This window comes from Marmota flaviventris, chromosome 7, assembly GCF_047511675.1.
Source record: "Marmota flaviventris isolate mMarFla1 chromosome 7, mMarFla1.hap1, whole genome shotgun sequence".
Classification (NCBI taxonomy): Eukaryota; Metazoa; Chordata; class Mammalia; order Rodentia; family Sciuridae; genus Marmota; species Marmota flaviventris.
Genome location: NC_092504.1, coordinates 108,567,745 through 108,594,659, shown reverse-complemented (window position 1 = coordinate 108,594,659; position 26,915 = coordinate 108,567,745). Strand labels below are relative to the sequence as shown.

Here is a 26,915-nt window from a genome sequence, read left to right as displayed (position 1 = left end):
ATATGGTATGAAGACAAAGAGCAAAAAACATCTACAAGTAACTCCAAAGATTGTAAACAAGCTACTAGGGACCAGAAGATAGTCCTAGAATACATCTTTAATCATAGCCTTCAGAAGGAACCAAATCTGCTGATACCTTGATCTCAGATGTCTAGACTCTACAAGCCAGTAAATACCTGTTGCTCTAGCTGCTAGTTTATTGTACTTTTTTAGAGCAGTCCTAGCTAAATTAGATAACAGGTGACCATTTTTTAGGACTTGAGTTTGTTTAAATGGTATCTGTTACTTGATACCAATAAATTCTCAAGTAAAAAAATCAACATTGTGTCTGATATAAAATATATTAGTGAGAATTGATCAATTCTCCCCTTTAAACACCTATAAGCCAACTATTGATTTCTTTGTATGTAGGGAATCATGTAAAATTCCACCTATGCCTCTGTAACAAAGTAACATTTATTTGCCTAAACTGAGTTATGAGTATATTTGAAAATTAGATCAGCAACATTCCTCAACTTCTAAATATGTATTTCACCATTTATTATTCCATGTTTTGGTGGTTTAAAAATGATCTTTGTTTGCTTACTTACTATTTATGTGCTTAAAATAAAATCAAGGACTTTGAAGATAAAAAGCTAGAAGATTCTAGAATACAAAGAATAGAAAGAAAAAATAAAAGAAACACAATGAGGGGGGTAAAGAAGTAAAGTATGATAAATAACAAGAGTCAAATAAGTAGTCACTGAGTGATGGAGGAGAATTGAAGGAGGCCACTTCCCTGTCCAGCCTTCCTGGTAGTCACAAAGAGAATCATGAATCTCAAAAAACTGCTTTGCTGAAGGATTATTTTTGAGATTCTACTGCTTTTTGGAATACAGGTGACATGTGCAATGATTCATTCTAGGTCAGTGCATAAAAATGCCTCAGGCATCCAGAGTGTTGGGAGATGATGTTAAGAACAGCAAGCATTCAGAACTTAGTGCTGCCATTATGCTTGCACGGAAAGGCAAAAGCACACCGGAAGTACTACCACTCTAAGAACTCCAGAAATAACTAAAGGAAATATTTATTTATTAGAGTTAGAACCAGCTACATAATTTGTAGGTCTTAGTGCAACATGAAAATACAAGGCACCTTGTTCAAAAACTGAGAATTCCAAAATGGTAACAGCAGAGTTGTAAATCCAAGTTTGAAGCCTTTCTAAACACTAGACTGTATGCAAAAGATTATGCTACTTGACCATGAAGGCAGCTCTATCTGGAGGTGATTAGTGCATAAACACATAGAGGTAAAGACTAATATGCAATAGTATAATCAACACAATAAGATTATGGTTAAATATGCAATGGATTTTCTATAATTCCTCAATTTAGTATGATTGATATTGAAATTTTGTAATTTCTTTTTCTTTTTTTTTTGACTGCCTTCTATTTAAAAAATTCAAATGGTGAATGTATTAAAAGCATCTTTTTAAATATATATCATTAAATATTCTAATACATATTAGAATATTAAACTTTCTAATATTCTAATAATCTAATAAATGGCTAACAGTTGTGAGACTTATTTTTTAGTTTCAATTTTAAAATGAATCAAGGAATATTTTCAAGGGACCTCAATTATATCAATGACATCAAAATTTTTAATTTACACATAGGAAATATTATTTTTGATTAGAAACATTTATACAAATGATGTAACTTTTATTATAGATAAACAAATAAAAACCAAGATTTCACCTATTCATGAATTTTCTGTTCAATGCCATGAATTTCTAAGTAGCAATTAAGAAATTTCATTTCAAGTGTGAACATATACTCATAAGGCAGACAGTGTATACAGAAATAGGAATTTCTAATTTTAATTTTAATTTTTAATATGTTGCCTTTGGTTAAGAATTGTGGTTAGAATTTCCTAAAAAGTAGTCTTTTCTATGAAGCACAGTACTGGCCTTACTTACGTAAATGTAGATAACACACACTTTCTTTATTTTCCCTTATACTCTTTCGTTTAGAACAGCTTGCATTCACAAACCTGATATCTTCCAAACTTATTTTTTAGTCATAATATTCTAAATAAAAAGCCAATGTTGGGTTGATTAATAATTTAATCAATTATTTAACAATAATTTGTTATCTTTCTCCTATTGCTCTTTGAAATTAAAGGGTAGAATGAACGTAGTTTAAAATATTTAAAAAACCAAATATATATGACATACATATAAATACTCACATTAATTTAACTGAGTTTTTTGCTCACTTTAAGCAAAACTTTCAAAATTCTCCTTTATGTTATATATATTAAAAATAAAAAAAAAATGGGGGGGAGGCGCTGGTAATTGAACTTAGGGGTGGTTAACCACTGAACCACATCCTAAACCTTTTTGATTTTTTTTTTTTTTTTTTTGAGATAGGGTCTCATTAAGTTGCTTAGGGCCTCGCAAAGTTGCTGAGACTGATATCCAATTTTCGATCCTCCTACCTCAGTATCCCCAGTTGCTGGAACTATAGGCCTGCACCACATAACTGGCTCTTGTTACTTCTTAAAATCACTTAATGATTAATATGTCCTAAATTCTTCTGGAGAGAGTCTTTTAATTATCATGTGTTTATTATTATTATTTGTTGTTATTTTACTTCATTAGTGCTGCCCGCTACCCAAACATCCATCATTCTTCTTTAATTTTTCTCATCTAGGAAATTTTGAGCTATTTTTAAGAACTTGTTTCCCTTCAGTTTTCATCCTCAAATATACACACTTTTTGAAAGTCCGCTTCCATTGCAGTTTTTATAAACTTTCCTTATACAAGAGAACATTTATATTCTTGTTTTCCACCTATAAAAAACATTTACATTTCTGTTTTCCGGTGATTGCATTTTAATTTCAAAACACCTATTTTAATGACTTCCTGCTTCTTGCTGACAGCCTATATTGATTAATGTGTACTTCAACTAGAATTCTTTGTCCTGGAATGAAAATCATGGTAAAAACTATACTCCTCTTAAATCTTAGTGAAAATTCCAAATCCATATGATAATTTTTAAAAGAAAAAACAATATATAACATTATATGTGAGAATGAGCTAGGTTAAATTTGACCTGAATAGTTAAATAATAGAAAAATCTCTTCTCTAAAATCTGAGTTTTATTTGACCAAAACTAACTGTGGTCACTTTAAAAAATTTAATTTCTGTGCTCCTTTATAACAAAACAAACGGTTTATTTTGAGAGATTTGAGTTAGAAGAGTTATGCTCCATTAATGAATTTTTCTTATGTTAAAGGTATCCATGTCATGATTCTTTTCTAGTCAACTATTCTTACTATTTATGAAGCTAATTCTCAACTTTAAGTGATTTTTTTTCATTCCTGTGTTCCCCTATCAGAGACTTGTATAAACTTCCTAAATCTATCTTCATATAAATTTAATGAAAGATAGACAAACAAAATAAAACACTTTTCAGTCAGGCATGGTGGTGCATGCCTGTAATCCCAGTGACAGGAGAGGCCAAGCCAGTAGGATCATGACTTCAAAGAGAGCCTGAGCAATTCAGCAAGACCCTAAGCAACTTAGTGAGACCTTGTGTCAAAATAGAATATATATATATATATGGGAAAGGGATGTGTCTCAGTTAAGTGGCCCTGGATTGAATCTCCAGCATTCCCCTCCTACCCCCTGCCACAGAAAAGAAAAATAAATACATTTTCCTTAGTATTTTATTCCACTCTATTTTCATTTGGTAACCCTGCTTGAATTTGTTCAACAGTTTTTACTATAATCATATATATTCCTACTCATATTTACGCCTCTTGTTTTCTCCTTGGGATAATATCTTACACCGATTTATTTATTTATTTGTTTGTTTGTTTATTTATTTACCAAAGAGACCTTTGAATACCTCTGGAGCTCATTACTATAAGAGTGTGACGTTTTATCAAAGAGGACACATGCAATGTTTAAAATTATATGTCACCTTGATTGGGTCACAGAATGCCCAAACATTTGTTCAAATATTTTTCTTTGTGTCTCTGATGTTTTCTGGATTCTAATTCAAATGACATTTGAATTGGTAGTCTGAGTAAGCCAGATTTATCTCTCTTGTGTGAATGAACCCAGTGAATTATTCTCATCCAATGAAATAAAGACCTGAGAATAATAAAAAGAAAGGAATAAAGAAGTCTTCCAGATTGAGTTCAAACGGGGGTCTTTTGCTGCCTGTAGTTTTGCACTGAAACATTTGCTATCTTTGATCTGGAGTCCACCAACTCTCAGACTACAGATATGCATCAATTCTGTGTCTCCAATTTGCCAACTGTAATTTTGGGACTTCTTAGACTTCAGAATTGTGTAAGCCAATTTCATATATACATACATGGTGTTTAGCTTATCCATAGCATTCACATATATGGTCCTGATTTTCTGGAGAATCTTGACCAATGTAGCATACGAGAAATACCATGAGCTATACACCCTTTAGAAAAAAATGTGAAAAAGATCACTTTCTACTTCAAATCTCTCCACTTTGTGAGAATAACAATTTTCTAAAACTCTTTGTTAAAAACACTATCCTTTCTCCACTGAGTCTCCTTTGCACATTTTTATAATAGAATGACATTTTTATAAGAATGTTTTTATGATTCAAAATATTATAACATTAGATGTTCCATGTATACTTTGTTTTTTACTCTCTGATTTTATAGAAATCAAAATGGTATGGTCCTGTCATAAATACAGATACATAGACTAAAAGAAAGTCTCAAATAGAGAGCTTCAAAATAGGCCCCTACATGTGTATTCAATTAATCTTAAAGGAATTAAGAATACAAAAAAGGGGAAAGGAAGACTTCTCACCAAATGGTCCTGGGAAAGCTAAATATCTACATGGAATAGAATCAAATTGGACTTTTACATTAACCACAAAATTTTAGAGTAAGCTCTAAAAAATAAAATTCCTCAAGAAAAAAATGTAGGAAACATGTTCTTCAGTGTTGGCCCTGACAGTTTTTCTTTTCTTTTCTTTCCTTTTCCCTCCCTCCCTTCCTTCCTTCCTTCCTTCCTTCCTTCCTTCCTTCCTTCCTTCCTTCCTTCTATTATTTTGAATGTGACACCAAATTCACTGGCAACAAAACAAAAAAATAAACAAGTAAAACCACATCAATCTGAAAAGATTCTGTGCAGCAAAGAAAACAATCCATAAAATTATAACTAAGAATGTGAGACAATGTTTGTAAACTGCATGTCTGACAAGGGTTTAGTATCCAAAATATATTGAAAGCCCAAAAAACTCAGTAGCAAAAATCACAAAAGCAGAAAAACAAGTAACAATTTAAGGGTTTTTTTCCTAAGGTGAAAAAAAGTGGACAATAGACATGGACATTTCTTCAAAGAAATTACAAAAATCACTAATAGTGTATGAAAAATTACTCAACACCTTATAATCATCAGAGAAATGCAAATTAAACACTATGACAAATCACCTCACACTAATAATCACGGATGTTATCGAAATGTCAAGAGAAAACAAACATGGATGAGGATATGGAGCAAAAGGAACCACAGACATCATTGGTGGGAATGTAGATTGAACATCCATTATAGAAAATAGTATGGGGGTTCTTAAAGGAATTAAAAATAAAACTATCATGTGACCCTGTGGCTTATTTAGAGCATATGCACAAAGGATAAGAAATCACTACTTCATAAGAGTATCTGTAGCCCCATGTTCAGGGCATCATTATTGATAACAGCCAAGAAATAGAAACAACCTAAATGCCCATAGATTTATGAATAGATAAAGAAAATGTGATGTGATTATGTGTATACCTACAATTATTATTCAGCCTGAAAAAAAAAAAAGGACAGTGGACCCTACTATTTGAAGCAACATGGGGGGAGGGGTTCCTGGAGGACATTTTGCTAAGAATTTGCATTTAGAATTTTTTGTTGAATAAGTATATTTTTATCTGCTTTTCTTACAAAAAAAAAGTAAAAGAGAAGGTATATATGCTAATCTAATTCACTCTAATAAATATTGTGTTATCTATATTTTTCCCACAGTATTGTATCATATACACACAATATAATTTACTTCTAAAATATGGGCAAAGGACCTGAACAGACATTTTATTTTTTCAAAGAGGAAATACAAATAACAACAGGAAACAGTGTTCAATATTACTATTTTTTAGAGAAACTTCAATCAAAATTACAATGAGAGAACAACCCATTCTTGATAGCATGCTTATTATGTAAAAGATAAGAGATAATAAATGTTGAATCTTTGTACACTGTTGATGATATGTAAAACTGTAAATTGGTCTGGCTACTATGAAAAAATTCATGGAGGATACTCAAAAAAATAAAAAATACAACTGCAATATGATTCAACCACCCAAAGTCATCCAGATTTTCTCTTATGTTATCTCCTAGGAATTTCATAGTTTTTGAAAGTTTGTTACAGTTACATTTATTTAAATCTGTGGTCCATTTTCAGATTTTTTTTTACTACTAGCTACAACACTTTCACCTCATAAAAATTATTATTTGTTTCTTTGAGGGTTACAATAATACAATTTTAACTTCTCTGTGTCCACCACCAAATCATATTGTATCTCATCTTATATGAGAGAATTGTTGTTCTTAGTATATCTCTATCAAAATTCATGTTGAAATTCAATCTCCATTGTAAATTATTAAGAGGTATAACCAAGGGAGACTGTTAAGGGGTGATTAGATCTTAAGAACTCTTTCTTCATAAGTTGATTATCCTTTCATGAAACAATGGTTTAACAGCTCAATGAGCTATCTTGAGGGAGAATCTTAATAAAATTCAGTTGGTCTCATTTTCTCATAGGCACACTTCTCATCATGTGATGTCCTGTTCCTCTTTGTGATACTGTGGATGATTCCTAACAGCAAGAAGGCCTTCACCAGATGCACCACTTCAACTTGGACTTTGCAGCTTCCAGACTGTGGACTTTCACTTTTATAAAGTGCCCATCATGAGAAATTCAGTTATAGGAACAGAAAACAAAGACAAGATTTGTTCAATGTCATTGTATTTTTCTCCTAATCTTTATACTGAAATCCATTATCAGAAATATTAATCTAAGTCTTTTGTCAGCAGAAAGAAAATTATTACTCTTGGAAATAAAGGAATGGTTACTGCATGTGTAAATATTTATCAGTTTTTAACAGTGTTTTCTGTTTTCAAAAAGGAGACATTTTTTTCCCAGAGTTGCCTAAGATAAGAGGAATATTGGGGAAATAAACACTGAGTTAGAATCTTTGGAAACGTTCACTTTTACTGTTCCTCCTACAGAATCACATGCATAATACACTGAGAAAGAACACAATCCTCTGTTTGAACTTGGTGAAAAAGCAATGTGATATTAGAAAGGCTATTTCAAGAATGAATAAAAGGCTTTCATGCCACATGGTTAGTCCCATATAACAATGGTATATAAGAAATAATCACTTAAGAAGGGTGTCAGTACTGGAACTCCTTTCCCTGTGCATTAATTTCATTACACCTTTTATATATAATATTCTTATAATATACCAAAATGGAAAGAGACCAGTAAAATATTCATGACACAAATATTGAATGCGTATTGGCCTCATTTATCATAGATTGGCATGGTTGCCCTAATTTATGTGATATCGAAATGATATGAATATCTATAGAAATTGATATAAGGAACTTTGAAACAAAAGTGTCCTATTAGAAATAAATGACACAGCAGGTATTCTTGTTGTTTTTCAATCATGAATGTCAGTTTAATTGACATTAGTTCAACAGACAAAACAGTATATAACAGTACAAAAAATCCAATCATAGATTATAATATTTCTTCACATGTGCAAATTCCAAGTCCAAGTGCTTTTTTAATTTAAGTATATCTTCCCTTTGCCATCACCACAGACATAGAACAATAATAAAATGTTATCAACAGAAATTCAATTACGAATATTTTTAAAAATATAGTGTTGAAATAAATAATAGGGAGCAATCATAAAGATAGCATTGCTCTAAAATCTGTTAGAAATAGTATAAGGAAAAATCATCAACAAATGAATTCAAAAGTAATTATCTACTAACACTTTAATAAATGAAAATATTACCTGAATTTGTTTCAAAATGTGGAAGTAGTTCTTTGGAGAAAATCAAGTTTTAAGTCATGATAAATACAGGTACCTCCCAGTAGAAACATTTTAAATAATGTAGTTATAGTCTAATTTTTGACACAATAGCAAACAATTAAAATGTAATAAATATTCAATTATAACCTAGTTTATATATATATATATATTATATATATATATATATATATATAAAACATATATATATAAAACATATATATATATAAAACATATATATATATATAAAACGTATATATATAAAACATATATATAAAACATATATATATAAAACATATATATATATATATATATATATATATATATATATATATATATATATATATAATCAACCTGATTTAGTTCTGAGGGTTGGGGAGCTCTCTGAAAGCACATACCCATAATCTTGTGCTCACAAAGATGGTTTCAAATATACAATATCTGTGCCTTAGGAAAACCAAGATGAAAACATACAACTTGACTCTGGGTAAATATATTGTGAGGGCTCAAGTAGAATCAAAAGCAAAAGCTTTCCAAAGGGAAACGCCCTAGGATACATCTCAACAGCTTGTATCTTTCACCTTCTGATCTCTTCACCTCCTGTCCATACTGTTGGTTCAATAGACTGAAAAAGTAAAATTTACAGTTCTTGAGTTTCTTGTCCACCAGAGATTAAATATGCATTGGATTTTCCCTATTAGATGAACTCACGTGAGATTTCGAGTAGTTTGAGATAGACCATTTTCTTGAGGTTATTGATGCATAAAATTCATGTGAGAACACTGTTAAATACAGCCAAGGGGCCAGGATGATCATTCCAATGTTCAGATATCAACTCTCTGAGGATCTGAGTCAAGGAATCCAAACAGCCATGTCCCAGGGGTAGGAGAGCATCTCCTGTGGTAGCAAACTCTAATAGTTTCCTGATGTCTATGAAAATCTACTAGCATACTAATGAAACTGTCTTCCACAGTTTCACTGATGTTGGTAGAAGACAATAGTCTCCTAGATCATAACTTTATTATTAATACCAGAACAAAAACTTAAGACTCAAGCTTTTCTTTTTGTGATCATATCGTACCACCTCACTAATGCAGTGATAAGACATCCATGCAGATGCTATTACATATCTTTTATGTATATGTAGCAAAAAGTGACTAGTGGTTAATAAGAGAATTACAGTGTCTATCACTTTTTTTCTAAACATTGGGCCATCTTTGAAGACAGTTACAACTCCATGACTGTCTACAGGAATGATTGTGGTCTCTGTTGCAATTTCATTTAACTAAACTTCATTCTCTAAACAGATTTGTTTTCCTCATTATTTAAATGGCTTCCTCAAAATGACCAACAGCATGCAAATCTCTACCCAACATCTATTTCTGGGAAATCAACTTAAAACATACACTGTAGCAGGAAGGAAAAAAATGATTCTTGGTAGTATAATCACAAACACATTGCTCCTTGACTTAAAGATGTTTTTCCATCACAAGAAAACCACTTTAACTTAAAAATTTGTTGTGAAAATGCATTTTACACATTTGTCCACCAAACATCATAGCCTTGCAACACATTATGCTGAAAATTAATCAGTTGTTTAGAATTCTGATCACCTATCTGAAAACTGTGATACCCCATTGCTGCCCAGCACCTCAAGACAGTATTCATATTACATATCACTAGCCCATGAAAAGTTAAAAAAAAATAAAATTAAAGAATTTCTACTGAACATGTATCACTTTTGCACTATGGTAAAGAAAAAAAATCCTATGTCAGGGATCCAGGGAGCTTCTTTACTTGAAGACAGATTTTACATACATACTTACAAAATCATTGGGTGGACTGACCAAAAAAAAAAAAAAAATGAAGTTTCAACTAGACTACTAAATTCAGAAACAGGATGCTGTAACTAAAATCTCAAAATCTGTTGTTGGGGATATAGTTCTCTATGAATATCTGATGTTTGTGACATTTTTTTTTTCTTTTTGAGCAAAGAACTCATTGCCTTTTTCCAGATAATATGGACAGATTTTTATATAGTACACAGTTTTGGAAGATGAAGATAATTTTTACATTTGGAATAGAGAGCAGGTTTGTTTGATTTTCAGTATTAATAAAGATGGCATTAATTTCCTTTAAGAAAAGCTTCAACAGGTTTGGTGTAGGCTATTTCAAAAACATATGAATTCTTAAGCTCTGCTTCTTCAGCTGTGAGAAGCACAAATATTCCGTAGCAAATGGTTATATATATTATCATCTGAGATCACACAATGAAATATGCCAGTGAAGGCAAATCTTCAGCAGGTGAAGTGACCATTGGAATATAATATGTGGTGGAAAGGAAGAATGCACGTATGTATTTGGGACACTGGTTGCTTCTGGCTACAGAAAAAAATTTAAAAATATAAAACACAAGGCCTTCATTTGTTCATATGAGAGAAACTACAGGGCTATAAACTGCTCTAAAATATGTTTGTAGATATAGGGTTGATGTGGTCAAAAATCAGTTATTGAATCTAATTTACAGGTGACTAAATTGCAGCATGAATTTATTACTTATACTTGTTCCTTACCTGAATTAATGTGCTTGTTGGGGAGAAGTCTTTGAAAATTATGAAGGACCCATTTAATATACCTTCAGATATAGCCTACAGAATCTCCCTTTGAATCAGTTCTCTATTTGTCTTAGTCTTCTCATGCTACTGTAATAGAATGTATGAATCTGAGTATTTTATGATGAATAGAAATGTATTGTCTCATGGATCTGGAGGTTGGTAAGTTCAATATTAAAAGACTAGAATTCAACGAAGGCATTCTTGCTGTATTATCTCCTAGTAGAAGAACAGGAATGAATGAGAGACCATTATCGTGCCCAACTGGTTCTCTCTAATTCTTGATAATATCATTAATCCATTCATGGTAGTAGTGCCCTCATTACCTAAATACTTCCCAACACTACTGCATTAGGGATCAAATTTCCAACACATAAACAGAGCAACATGTCTAACCTAACTACTTCTGACCTTGCTTAAACATATTGTAATAACCTCACTCAAGGTAACTGCATTAAAATCTCATAACAGTATTTTTTTGACCCTTTAATATCAGATCCAGCATGGCCTAGTTGGAAAAATACAAAATCTGACAGAAAAACAAATCCCTAATACTGTAAACTATTGGTGATTTATATCAGTGAAAACCCAGAAGACTTATATGGGCATGATAGTAAAAATAATGGGTTAGAAAGGAAGAAAAATAACTTTAGATTAGACCATATTTATCAATATGGACATAATTATGAGTATTCTGGATTTATTAGGCTAGTTTCTGAATATGACTGTTGATTCTTTTACTTGATTTACTGAACAACAGTACTACAATCAACAGTGCCTTAAATTGAATAATGTGTGTCCTAAACTTCTGTGATATAGTGTGAAAGATTAAATACAAGACTCAAGGTGATAGTAAAAAGAATTCCTTTTAGCTACACTCCAAGGTGTTCAATCATGTCCCTTGCACTACTAGGCCACAAAATCTTTATAAAGGCATTGGTGAGTTGATCACTAGCATTCTTGAAACACATGGGAATTATGCTAGTAGCATAAATTAACTCTATATTCTCGGGGTGGGGCATTGTGGAGATTGAACTCAGAGTCACTCGACCAAGGAGCCACAACCCAGCCATATTTAATATTTTATTTAGAGATAGGGTTTCACTGAATTGCTTAGTGCCAACTCTATATTCTTTTTTTTTTAAAGAGAGAGAGAGAGAGAGAGAGAGAGAGAGAGAGAGAGAGAGAATTTTAACATTTATTTTTTAGTTTTCGGCAGACACAACATCTTTTTTTGTATGTGGTGATGTGTGGTGATGAGGATCCAACCCGGCCACAGGCATGCCAGGAGAGCGCGCTACCGCTTGAGCCACATCCCCAGCCCAACTCTATATTCTTGATATAGCACCTGTACATACAGGGACTAGCTAACTACCTATTGTAGGTTAATTATATTGATTATATTTTGTAATGGAATTGGTAAGATTTTTCCACTCTGGATTAGAGAATAATCTGGATGTGGATTTATATTTTCAGTAAGCAATGTTTTTGCTTACTGAAGTGATCAATGTGATAATAAAATTCACTGGTTTTATCATGAACCCCGATATCTAAATGCAGCTGGCTTTACAGCGATATGTAATGGTTTATTTTACTAAGTACTCAGTTATATCACCAGCCATCAGGAAATAATTCTTGTGATTTCATGGTATGCAGTGAGATAGATACTATAAGTAGGTAACCAATAAATTGTTTTTCTATATCTCATGAGACCAGGGAACAAAGGAATAATTGGGAGAAGTGTTCTCACTATTACATTTAATAATCTATTCTCAAGTTTTGCTAACCTTTTTTTCTGACTTTGAATTATGTTACTTTAGTATTCAGGAGAGGAATGCTCCCATTAGGCCACGAAGAGAGCTTCTGCTGTACCGATGTTTAAATTGCCACTTGATAATTTTATACCTTTGTGCAATTGTAGAAAGAAGCAAGTAGGGATACTGATTGTGATTAGCAAAGAAAGAGAATTAAGGCACATGTGTCTGTCTGGAATTCAGAAGATTCTCAGAAGTAATTCATAATCTTTCAACATGCATTGGTAAATATTGATGAAAGGTTATAGCAGTCTAATTCAACAAAATCACTTAGGAACTTAGGAGCTTCAGGAAAGAAATTTGTGTATGTACTTTACTGAAGAAAACTCAACAACAGTGACGACAATAGTAACAACAAAATTCAATTGACTTAGATATTACCTAAGGATTCCAAAAACTTTAAGTGATTAGTGGAGAAAGGATATTTTAAACATTAAATATAATGTGATCAGTTGAGAATTTTAAATCATAGAAACTGTGTTTTCTGCATTCCTTTCTATATTCTATTCTTATAAAAAACAATTAATAAATTTTCTCATATTAATTTACTTTTCTCCTAAAGTTTTACATAAGGTATAAAGGTGGTGGTTAATTTCCTAATTTAACTTTCAGGTTAGGGCATATCCAGTTAAGACTGTATGACTCAATTGGTGCAATTAATATCTTTCCAAGAAACATCCTATAACTAACATAGTTCAGTGTATATAATTCTGGGCATATCAACTACAAAGAAAATGACTTCTGGGGCTGGGGTTGTGGCTCAGTGGTAGAGCACTTGCCTTGCACATGTGAGGCACTGGGTGCAATCCTCAGTACCACATAAAAACAAATTAAACAAATTAAAAGTATTGTGTCCATCTACAACTAAAAAAAAATAAAAATAAAGAAATTGATTTCTGGAGACAAGGTAGAAAGAAGGAAGAAGTAGAGATAAGATCTTTGTTATTTCTTTTTGTTTTTTTCATTTTTATAAATAGAACTATTAATAGAACTCTGGAATAGAAAATTATTAATGTTTCTGTAAATGGCTATGAGCACATGGGTTTATATATATATATATATATATATATATATATATATATATATATATATATATATATAACTATTATAGATACTAAGGGTTTTTAAAACTCAATAAAATAAATATATTAAGTAAAGATTCATGTTTGATTTTATTTTACCTACATGTGCAAATTTTTAGATATTGTAAAAAATAATCTTTAATTTATTGAGCTATAGTTCAATCACCTCTTCTTCAGAGTAGGACAAGGGCATCCTCAAGACACTTTAATTCCCAAAAGGAAAACTCATGTAAATGAGAAAATGAATAAATTTAGAATGTCCAAGTCATTTGTAATAATGATATAACAGAAGGAAAAACTATATAAGATTATTTAAACTACCAAATTGTTAAGATCTTTTAGAATGTTTAACTGTCCTTTGGATTTGATGTAATACTAGAGTGTGGTTTGAGGGGCAAGATACTATTATTGGTTTTAGGAACACATCATTATTGGCCAAGGAGATCATTGCATGATATGCACTTCAGAGAAACAATTAAAAGATTAAAGTAGCAAAAAAAAAAAGCGATGTGTGCATAACTGAAAGTATTACAACTCTTCAAAAACTAATATAATATAAATTACATTCAGGAAAACTATGCTACTCTCCCATGCACAGTATTTCTTTGTTGCTCCACATGAACCTTTAAATATTCTACATTGTCCATCATGCTCCAAGAAACATCTCTTCAAACAACATAGTGCTGAAAGAATATTTTATTTGATGGATTCCCTGTGTATCTTCAGATACGGTTTATTTCAATCACCTTTAGGGATAATTTTCCTTACATTTTTATAATATTTATTTTTCTATGGTAAATTGTGCTAGGATTTATTCTGATTTAATATATTTAATGTGGGTCCGAACACTGACATGAATAATTAAATCTCATGCTGCAGGGCATAAGCTGATTGCTAGAGGTTTTTAAGGAAGCATGTTCTTTCTGTGTACAAAACTTCAATGAAAAATTAAAGTACCCAGAGAGAGAAAGTGAGAGAGAAAGAGACAGAGGGAGAGAGAGATATAGGGAGGGAGTCTCTGTACTCTGCAGGTATCATATGAAGACTGTCCTGGAAAATAGTACATATAATGTTAACTATACACATTAGGTTGGTAATTTTTCTAAAATTATCTATAAGACAATCAGTTTTCAACATTTTACTGTTTTCTTCTATAATATAGTTTTTTGTTTCATTATTTTAGAAAACGGCATTCTTATTTTAACTTGAGAGTCAAGAATTTGAAACTGACTCTGGCCAAAACTCCCATGCTATCATGTTTGCTCACGTGTTATGTTTCTTGTTAATGATTTTGATGTGAAATTAACAAACAAACTTTGTACAGTAGAATTAAATATCATGGCTTCTAAAGCACAATTTTGTTAATCAACAAGTCCTACATAAATTAAATAAATGGACTCTGGTATACTTAAATTTCTCAAATTTAAAGATTTTAACTAAATATCAATAAGACTTGTTGCTCTTAAACATTATTATTTTGTGCAAACATATCCATGGGATTTTATTTTATTTTTTCCAAAATGAGAATTGAAAATTCTGAGATTGAAATATGCCATTAGGTTGATTGAGTTGTAAAGTTCATTTTAGGGCACAGTTTTATCCCTGCCCTCAAAATAAATTTCACTTTAGGAAGCATTATAATAATTTAATAATGAATATTTAATCACACTTCATCTATTGCCAGCTGGTGAAGGACTAGTGATGCTGGGCTTTACACAAAATTGAAGTTTTCCTGGGTCAGCAGTACTGAATGCTCTTAACTAGCAACGTCTCGAGTAAATCAAAACTGACATGATACAATGGATCACAGTGAAACCAGAAGTTCAAGGGGCCACTTGGGGAGGACCCTCTGTTAATGAAGTGGATCAGAGGCAAAAATTCAGTCAGAAAGATTTAATTCCCATTTATTTTTGGCCTGGTATTTGCCTAGTCAAAGGCCAATTTGTAAAGTGATTCTCTCCATCATTGAACAGAACACAGATAAATCACACAATGTATGGAAAACGAAACACAGATAATCATTTGTCTTTGTCTTTCCAAAGGCAAATACACATAGGTGGGAAACAAGAGCAGATGCTTTTTGCATTGTAGTCAGACATTAGAAAAGTGATTAAACTCTTCCTTTGTTTCTGTGGAGGACACAGAAAAAAAGCATACTACTTGTTATTTAACAACACCATGTAGTTGATATAAGATCTCATCTATAGAATAGCACCTTGTTCACAGATAGTGTAAACTGAAGAAAATATATAATATGAAAATGGAATTAGAAAATTACTCTAACTCCCTTTCCCTCCCTTCCCACTTACATACACACATAATACACACACACACAAACACACACCAACTTCTTGAGTGTATAAGAATGGATATTTCAGAGAATTCTAGAGTTTAGTAAACAATAAGCACCACCACTCCCCACACTACCTTTAGTCCTAATGACACTTCATACAAGTGGACAATATATTCTGCAAAAAATATTTTTCTTTCCAAGTATTTTATAAAACTTGAACTAATATCAATGTTATAGATTGAATTATTTTATACCAGTGCGAAAATGTGGCCTTCTTTTTTGAATTGTGATACCTTTGGACTTATCTAGTTTTTTTTAAATGTCAGATAGATAACACTCAGCTCTAGAGCCATCTGGTTTAGGTGCCTTTATCAATGTTGATCTTTAATCTCCTCTCCAATCTTCTCTACACTGTTTGTAGAATGAGATTTCCACTTTCATTTGGATTGATTTTCAGACTTTGCATTTTTCTAGGAAATCATCTATTTTGTCTAAATTTTTAAATTGATGCTATTGATTTGCTGCAAAAATTGCTTATGATTCTTGTCATCTCTCCTGTCAGAGAGATGTTGTTTTTCCTGTTGTTCAGATATGTTTTTGGTCAGGTTAAAAAGAGGATTATTTATTATTATTATTATTATTATTATTATTATTATTATTATTATTATTAACTTAAGGTAATAGCTTTAGGATATATTTACTAGTTCTGCTAATTTTATGGCTTACTTATATTTTACTCTTTTCTTATTCTTGCTTTTATCTGATTTATTTTTTGTTCAATTTTATGATAAACGAGTTGGTTTAGCTTTTCACTTCTTCAAATTCCTTAATGATGAAAGCATTTAAGCATTTATCTTTTTCTCTAAATATCACAGTTTTTTTTTGCAGTACTCACTAAGCCCAATTCATTCATTTATGTTACTTCTTTGGTTTCCAGAATCATTTGAATCTCTAAACTTCAACACAGCAATGGTAGGAACTTGGGGCACAGCAGGATCATATTAAATGTAAACCTTAGCTACTTAAGTCAGGGAATAAAACTTTTGCCTCTCTCTCTCTCTCTCTCTCTCTCTCTCTCTCTCTCTCTCTCTCTCTCTCCCTCCCTCCCTCCCTCCCTCCCTTTCTTCCTTCCATCCTTCTTTTCTTTCTTCTTTCTGTATATGTATTCTTGTTGAATCTTGTCTAGCATCCAAACACACAGAAACTAACCACCAAAAAAAAAAAAAACCCTCAAAAAATGCCTCAGTGCATAACACAAAGTAAATCACTATGAAATACAAAGTAAATGGTAATTTTAAAGCCAGCTCATAGTGAAATTTTATCAGTTTGTTAAACAGGCATTATCAATTAAAGCAGCTGACAGTGTTTAGTGTTTACACAATGCCAAATGCTTAGAGAGACATTTGTTTCAAAAAGAGAATATTCATTATAGAGATAAAACACTACTTTACCACTTTTTATATTTCAAACAATATAGCTGGACATAATCTTTTACAATATTGATTTAATATAGACTAATTGGAAAAATATAGAGAACACATGTAGGGTAACACATGATGACTGCCTGGTGTTTTCATGGGTTAGCAAGTATAATGCAAATCTTCAAATGAAGAATTATCAAAGCCAGTAAAAAATCATCATTGACACCTTCTAATTTCCACAAAGATAAATGATATGTACATCACTTTATTCAAGGCATGACAAAAACTGAGATAGTTCAACTTTGGGACAAAATATTGCTTCTTTCTAAGAATACAACCAAACATATATTCTCATTCAAGTAGCTTGTGCCAGACTATAGAGTTTTGTTTAAAGGAGATAATTAAATTATGAAGAAAAAAAAATCTTAGAAATTTTCTCACTGGAAAACACAGGATCATAAATTGGAAATATATGAGGGCCTAGAGGAGAATCCATTAACTGGGCTAGTTGCAAAATTAATTTTAAAAATCTGGCATATTTTTTATATACCTACAAGGAAGAATTTTGAATATTGTAAAAACTACAATTTATAATAACATAACATGCAAAAGTCTTAGGAATCAACCTAAGAAAACATGGAAATCAATATCAGGAGAACTATGAATAGTTGAGAGACACAAGGGGAAAATTAATTGACAGATATTTTATAAGTTTATATCAAAGCAAAATTGACTGGTATGTATGACAACAAACTTTTGATATGATCAATAACTTTAATGCAATAAATCATTGTATAATTTAGATACACTTTTCAATGCATTTGTGGAAAAGTATTATAACAAATGAATTCTGAGTAATTAGAATGTGAAATGTATATATTAAGTGTTAAAGACTATCATAAAACAATATTCAATAAAATTGTATTATGTATACTGAAATAAATAGATACATCAGCGATATAAATTACACACACATAATTTTACTGGATTAATTTTTAGCTTATATGGACACAGCAACAGTCCTTCAATTTGGTCAATGCCCATGGAACAGTTATTCTTAAATATTTAGAGTATTACCTCCTAGATTCATTTATATTTTTACATTGCCATTTAACTTATTCAAAAGCATTTAAAGAAGTTGAAAATTTTTCAAATAATATTTGAAAAACTGGCTTATCACTGGGAAAAGAGAGAGAGAGAGAGAGAGAGAGAGAGAGAGAGAGAGAGAGAGAGATTTATAACTCAATCATCAATATAAGAAAAACAATAAAATGTATTCCAAACATTTTGCAATGCATATTTATTCACTATAAAAAGAAATTATTCAATTGTGTAAATTATAGAATAAATATTTTAGGAGAGCATTTTGTCTTTAGCACACCATGAATATGAGGTAAAGAGAGTTTTCTTAAAAAATAATAGTGATTGTAAAGGCTAATAAAATGGAGAAATTTATTTTGACTCAGTAACTTCGATTTTCTTTTGTTCTTTATTTTTAATTTTTTTTAGGTAGACACAATATCTTTTTTTTTTAATGTGGTTCTGAGGATCAAACCCAGTGCCTCATGCATGCTAGGTGAGCACTCTACCACTGAGCCTCAACCCCAGCCAAATAACATAGGTTTTCATCCCTGAAAACACTAGTACTATTCACTAATAATTTTTGAGGCTATCTAACAGACTGGGAGATTTCTTTAAAAGTAGGACCAAAGTGTTAATGTCTTTAGCATATTAATTATTCCTTATATACTTGTAAAAATGTGAACATCTAATAAGTATTAAAAAATTCTTAAATTCACTAAAATTAAATAATATTTAATAACAAGGGTATTTTAGCTTCAGGATAAGATTTCAGCAAGATAATATTTTCATATAATAATTTATGAAAAAATAAAATATTTAACATTTCTCAATTGCTTACAAGTATGCTTTCAAGTCTTTGATAATTAATGTATAAAATTTATAACTTAAATATATATGTAAGTTTATGTAAAATATATATTTGTCTTCAGTATCCATTGCATATCCAGTACATCCATGTATAATAATTATCCACACATTAAAGCACCAGGCTCTTAAAAGGAAATGTTATCAAGAGTAGTGTGGAAAAGAAAGATAATGATTCTTGTGATAGTGTAGACTGGTGCACTCCTAACTCCTACTGTGATGTGGTGGCCTGCCACTGAGTAGTTCTGTACTTGGGTGATGATTCACCATATCTCCAAGGATGCACTCTCTAGGATACTGAAATACAGGGATTTGGATGTGGTACCATTGAGATATCAGACTCATGCTATGTGATTTTGATCTATGAATGTCACTATGTAATTTACATCACAGAGTTGCACATGTAGCTACAGTAAGCAGGAAGTCCTAAAGCAATGCAAAACAAACTGCAAAAATAAGCAGTGTTTTAAAAAATGGGTAGTGTGTTAAATAGGTGGTCTCTAAAGTTGACTCTGTTATTAGCAATATAGCTTTGTCAAGGTAGGAGCTAAATGTAATATTTAATATTTGTTTCCCTCTCTTCCTTCATACTTAATAAACTTAAAGTGGTTTTTACACAATCATCAAAGTGCATTTAAAGTATACATTTAAATACAAATTTTTTAAGAGTCCAGGCTAAATCCAAAATTGTTGTAACTCAGGCTGCATATAATATATACTTCAGTTTTTTTTTTTACATAATTTCCATCCCCTATATCACTGCTGTTATTTTTATAATCTCTTTTTTTTCTCTCTCTCTTTCTTTCTTATCCCATCCTTCTCTTATCTCTCATCATCCCCTTATTTTGCTGTTATTTTCTCAAACTTCAGTTTTGATAATGGGTGTTATTTACTCAGTTTTTTTCTGACTCTGTAATCTATGACAATATTAACAATATGTGTTACATTTGTAAAACTCTCAGTTCTGGTGTAATGAGAATGTGGTATGCTATTTTTATTATTTTAGTATTAAGGCTCATATCTCTGTGGGATGATTGAGAAAATCAACACCATCTGAAATGTGCTTCCTGTTTATTACCTTTTTAATGTTGAATTGTGGCAGTTTTTATGGTTTATTCCAAGTGCAGTTGGCCTGAGGGTTTATTTTTCCTCTTTTGATTTCCCAACTGTTCATCATTATGAGAGCTATAGATTTTTATATTTTTTTCAAAGAGCTGAAATGTCATTCCTATGTACTCAACAAAATTCCATTTAGGAAAATAATAACATAATTTTAGATTTATAAGCATGAAGTTAATACCTTAGCAGTGTTCAATATTTAAGGCAAATAAAATGTAATATATCTGGTGGTTCAGTTAAATACAAGCTTGTACATAATATAAAGATACACATTATTCTCTGAATATCAACTGGAATATTTGAGTATTTGAAAGTGATAACTTTTTCTGATGGAAAAATTGTTTTATTTTTATCCATAAAAATTTAATTTACCAATGCATCAAATTTGAGAAAATATGTGAAGAAATGTTGCAATGCTAATGTGTAAAATGCAGCCACTCAGATTCCAGAACTTGATTCCAGATTTATTATGTTCTTCACCATCATGACTACTTTATTTCTACCCAAAGGAAACAAACCAATTTTTTTTTGTCTTTGAGTAAAGCAATAAAAATGAAATTCAAAATCTGCCCACATGAAACACCACAGAGGCATTTTCTATGAATGTGTCTTATATAAGATTATCCAGTAAATGAAAATCATACCTAAACATGTTCAGTCATTTTTATTGGTTTATCATGTTCTGTACTGACCTATAGAACATTGCAACATTAATTATGATTTGTATGTCTGATCAAATAATTCTACATTTTTATAATGACAAAGGGAATGAGGAGGAATGAGGAGGAAATGTGAAGGGATGGGTACACCTTTCATTTAGAAAATGAAAATATAAGATAGAAAAAAGTATTTTATGTTTGAAACAAAGACAGAGGCTCTATATCACCCTGATTAAAGTTATTTAATGACCCAAACTTCTATTCTCAAATATTGCAGAAAACATTAGAGCCACTAGAATTTTGGAACATATATATGTAGACATAAGTTAAGTATTCCATTGTCATTTTGCTTTGTAGACACGTCAACATATTCCTTAATAAAAACCTTTTAGAGTTGCTATGAATCTTCCTATTAGTGTGCTGCATTGTAGGTGTCAAAATAGTATTGGATAGTTTAAATCCACAATCCCATATCTCTCATTAAATCAAACTATGTGTACTTAGCATCACTATTAAAATTTCTATGGCATTGAAATATATTCAGCTAAGTTTACAACCATTAAAAGGCTAAGAGTCCTGGGGATGATGCTCAGTGGTACAGCCCTTGCCTAGCATGCACAAGGTCCTGGATTCAATCCTCGGAAGCATCAATCAATCAATAATTAGCCAAAAAATCGTTGTTTGTAGTGACCAGTGGGACAATTTATTCAGGGTTACATGAACCGGGCTATGAGGAGGATTAGGACAAACAGACACAGAAGTAGAGGAGAAGGCTGGGGCTTGGTGGTTCAGCCTGCCTCTGTTGGAGGGAGACCGACAACAAGCAAGCTCAGCACGTTTATTATAGAAGTTTTATCATTATCTTCAAAGCAAGCAGAGCCAGGGTCACGAGTATGAGCAGCCCAATTATTAGTGTCCGCTTGTGCCCACAACTTTGTATCCCCAGCAGCTGGCATCTGGAACTCCAGGTCAAGAATTGAATAGCTCTGTAGCACAAAATCACCTATTGAACAGGGCGTCACCATAGCAACTGGACCACCCCCTTCTGGCGTCTTAGCCCCAAGAGTTCTCCACAAGGACCTTCACCTTTGCCACAGGACAGTTCAGAAACGTTCAGTTGCAGCTCCCTACACTTGTTATTGTTGATGTTGTTATTGGACTATGATATAATATACCAAAGTTTCTTCCTTGTTAATGGAATAGGGGAATACTCCCAAGATAATATTTGATTTTTACAAATGTCTCCAAAACATGAATAGTAGTATTAGTTAACCTCTAGCTTATTTTTCTCCTCCTCCTCCTCCATCTTTCATAAATTATGCAAGTTAAGATATTCAAATATCATGACAAGTATAAACTCAAAATAAAACAGATGTGACAAGTTGTGAATTAATATAAATTTTGTTAAAATCTAAGGTTTCTGGAGTATCTAATAAATATTAGCTTAACTGTATGCCTCAATTCATCTCCTTTATAGGTAATTTTATAGAATTTTAATCGAACTCTTTGCTTTTAATGATTTTTAAAATTAGTTGACAAATTATAAATATTCTTTTGTGTATATATATATATATATATATATATATATACCAAAAAAAAAAAAAAAATATATATATATATATATATATATATATATATATATATATATATATATATATATATTAGTTGTAGTTGGACACAATACCTTTATTTCCTCTATCAATTTCTATGTGGTGCTGAGTATCGAACCTAGGGCCTCACAAGTACTAGGCGAGCACTCAAACACTGAGCCACAACCCCAGTCCCTTGAATGTCATTTTCTATCAATATATCTTGTACTATTGATTAATATATGGCCCATTATCTATCTGCCTCCTTTGTCTTTAAACTGAGTCTCTGCTTCTGCCTTTTCCCTCTGCATTTTGAAATAAGGAATTTACATTTTTAATTACGCAGCATACATAAAATTATATATTTTTTAATTAAAAAGTATAAATACTTGTTCTTTTCCCCATGTCAATATGCAAGTACATATAGTTTTATTATTTGAAGATATTGACCTGATTCTCAGGGTCTGTCTTCTCTTCTATTTAAAACACTTTTATTTTTTTCATCTTATTCAGTGACTCCAATATCTCACTTTCACGTTTCAACTAAGTTGTTCCTTCATTTACCCTGCCCTCAAAACCAGGTTAATTGACCATCTTATGTAATGCATTGCATTCTGCAATTACCTCAGGTTTTCTGCTTAATGATTCTTCATTTCCATCACTGTATTATTACTACCTACAGTTGAAATATCTACACCAATACATACTTTAGAAAGTTATATTAATAGTGAAAGATTTTAAATAAGTCTCAAATAGGCATCTTGCAAAATCTCTAACTGCTATGGGCTATGACATAAACCTGTATATTTTCACTCAGTTATGAATAGACCCACGGGTGTTAGGCTCCTTTGGGATCTCTTTCACCATAGATTGTCATTAAATGTTTCCTGGACTTTGTCCCCAGCCAACCTGGAAAATAGTTGCACTAATTGGAGACATTATACAGCCATTCCCTCTGGAAATTCTGTTCTTATTATTGCTTGGGGTTCATTATCTCAGGCTTACTTGTAGCTTGATATATTAAAGGCTTTATTGCCATTTACTTATATCATGTACATATTATAGCCATCCTGCTCTATGTACCATATATTCACATTCTATCTGCTCAGTATTGTTGTGCCATTATTTTATTTGGTCTGTCAACAACTGTAGCAGTAAAAACAAAACAGAACAAGGAAGGAAGGAAAAATGGTAGGAAGAAAAGCAGGAAAGGGGAGGGGAGGGTAATGGACATGAAGAAAGTGGAGGGAATGAAGGAAGAAAGGTGTTTATAACTAGCACAATGTTTTCATCAGAGTGGATTTACTTTCACATGACACCATTTTTGTTATTAATTCTATTCTCATAATCTTCTATAAGTTTATATATAGAATATGTACATATATATATAGCAGAATTATCAATATTTCTAAATTTAATACTTATAATTGCTTTTTAAACACAAATCAGTATTCTTAAAGCTTTCTTTGCATTCCACCCTTTGATACTGATTTTGGGCCATTATTACAATGGCTTTTCTACTCTGGCTGCACTATAGAATGACACAGGAAGCTTTATATAAATATAAATGTCTAGGTCCAGACTTAGAAACTGTGATTTAAATTTCTAAAAGACCCATGCATCTGTATGTTTCTATGTTCCCATGCGATATTAACATGCAGTCAAAATTGAAAACAACCTATTTGGTGGTCAGTACAATTGTTCTACTCTTGTAATTTTTTTTCCTAAATACCCTTAAATCATTAAAAAGAAACAAATTGAACATAAATACAAAATATCTTTCTACATGTTTACATAATATGTAATCTTGAGGATACTAAACAAAAATTTTCTGTCCATAGTCAAGAGTATTTATTATCATTTATAATGTAAGTAGAAAAATTCCCAATAGATGTTCATTTTCTTGCCAGAAATAATTTCTCCTGAATTATATTCTTCATAACAGCAATAGTACAAAAATGTAAGTAAGTGATTTAGAAGTAGTTTTCCTATGTCTGGTAAGAAAGAAATAAAATGTTAGCTTTATTTAAAAGCTCTGGAATCTGGCTCATAATTCAAAAGAAAGCTGAGTTTAAGTCTTTTAGTGGTGTAGGGGGTTATGCTTTATAAACTAAGATAGTTTCCATGACTGCTACATTCAGATGTCTTCATTAGTAATATTATCAATACTATGAGAAAAATAATTGGCAAATTGAGTATCAAGTTTCATTCAATATGTGAATGACTAGAAATATAGGTATGAATTATGACAGTAGCCATAATATTTTGGTGTTCTGATTAAAAAAGAAATGAAAATCGCCAAGATATGACAGTGCTCATTTTATATGTGTTTATTAGCTTTGTTGATTTAGTAATTGCTTCACTGTTATCAGATTCTTAACATTTGAAATAGTTTAAGAACTAATATGTTGACAAGTTAAAGATCTGCTGAAAAATCACAACACTTTAATAAAATTAAATTATAGAATTCAATTAAATTATAGAATTATCAGCAAATATTTCAAAACTATAATACTGAAGGTAATACAGGTAGGAATTGAGGAAAGGTGACAGCAACTTCATATTCCTTCTTTTAAAAAGTTATTTATAATTTATATTTATGAAGCTTCATACCCAAAAGATAATTTTATGTGAAATAATTAAATAAATAATGTTAAGAACTTCAGTGTTTGTATTATGTACAAAAATTTGTAAGATTTAAATAAATAACCACTGTTTCTTCCATGTTAAAAGACAGGAATATTATTTTTTATTTGTTCTAATTAGTTATACATGACAGCAGAATGCATTTTGGTTCATTGTACAGAAAAGGAGCACAGCTCTTCATTTCTCTGGTAGTATAATATATAGAGTTTCACCATATGTATAGTCATGCATGTACCTAGGGTAATGATGTCCATTTCATTCCACCATCTTTCCTACCCCATATCCCCTCCCCTCTCCACACTCCTCTTTTCCCAACTTGCTCCATTCTTCTCATGCCCAACCTCATTATGGATCTGCATCCTCTTATCAGGGAGAACATTCAGTCTTCAGTTTCTGGGGATTGGCTTACTTGGCTTAGCATGATATTCTCCACCTGGATGCACTTACCTGCAAATGCCAGAGTAAGACTGAGTAATATTCCATTGTGTATATATACTACAGTTTCTTTTTTCATACATCTATTGAAGGGCATTTAGGTTGGTTCCATAGTTTAGCTGTTGGGAATTATGCTTCTATAAACATTGATGTGGCTGTGTTCTTATAGTATGTCGTTTTTAAGTCTTTGGGGTATAGACCAAGGAGTGGAATAGCTTGGTCAAATGGTGGTTTCATTCCAGTTTTCCAAAGAATCTCCATACTGCTTTCCATAGTGGTTGTACCAATTTGCATTCCCAACAGCAATGTACCTGACAACCTTGCCAACACTCGTTGTTGCTTGTATTCTTGATAATTGCCATTCTGACTGGAGAGATATGAAATCTTAGAGTAGTTTTGATTTGCAATTTCTCTAATTCCTAGGGATATAGAACTTTTTTAATGTATTTGTTGATTAATTGTTTATCTTCTTCCGTGAAGTGACTATTCATTTCCCTAGCCTATTTATTAATTGGGTTATTTGTTCTCTTGATGTTGAGGTTTTTGAGTTTTTTATATATATTCTGGAAATTAGTGCTCTATCTGATGTGCATGTAGTAAAGATGTTCTTCCACTCTGCAGGCACTCTCTTCACATTGTTAATTGTTTCCTTTGCTGAGAAGAAGCTTTTTAGTTTGAATCCATCCCATTTATTGATTCTTTAATTTATTTCTTGCACTTTAGGAGTCTTGTTAAGGAAGTCAGAACTTAATCCAAAAGATGAAAATTTGGGCCTACTTTCTCTTCTATTAGGCACAGAGTCTCTGGTCTAATTCCTAGTTCCTACGTCCCTGATCCACTTTGAGTTGATTTTTGTGTAACATGAGAGACAGTGGTTTAATTTCAATTTGCTGAAAATGGATTTTCAGTTTTACCAGCACCATTGTTGCAGAGGCCATGTTTTTGCCAATACAAGACACAATATTTTTAAGAAAATTTTGAACTATGAAGCACTTTGATTTGCTTATAATTTCAGGTAAATTTACAACTGAGGAATAACTTTTTTATGAGTCAAATATCACAGAAAATGTGCATTAAGTTTTTATTTCACTGTACTTTCAAAAACAGACACAATAAAAAAGAATTCCAGAGCCTCAATTTCAGCATATTTTCACTTGACTA

General features: G+C 31.5%; 1 protein-coding gene across 3 annotated transcripts in view; it reads right to left on the bottom strand.

Moving 5' to 3' along the window:
• Window positions 1-26,915, bottom strand: part of Fstl5 (follistatin like 5) — a 721,807-nt gene that overhangs the window by 676,991 nt on the left and 17,901 nt on the right. The window lies entirely within an intron of this gene.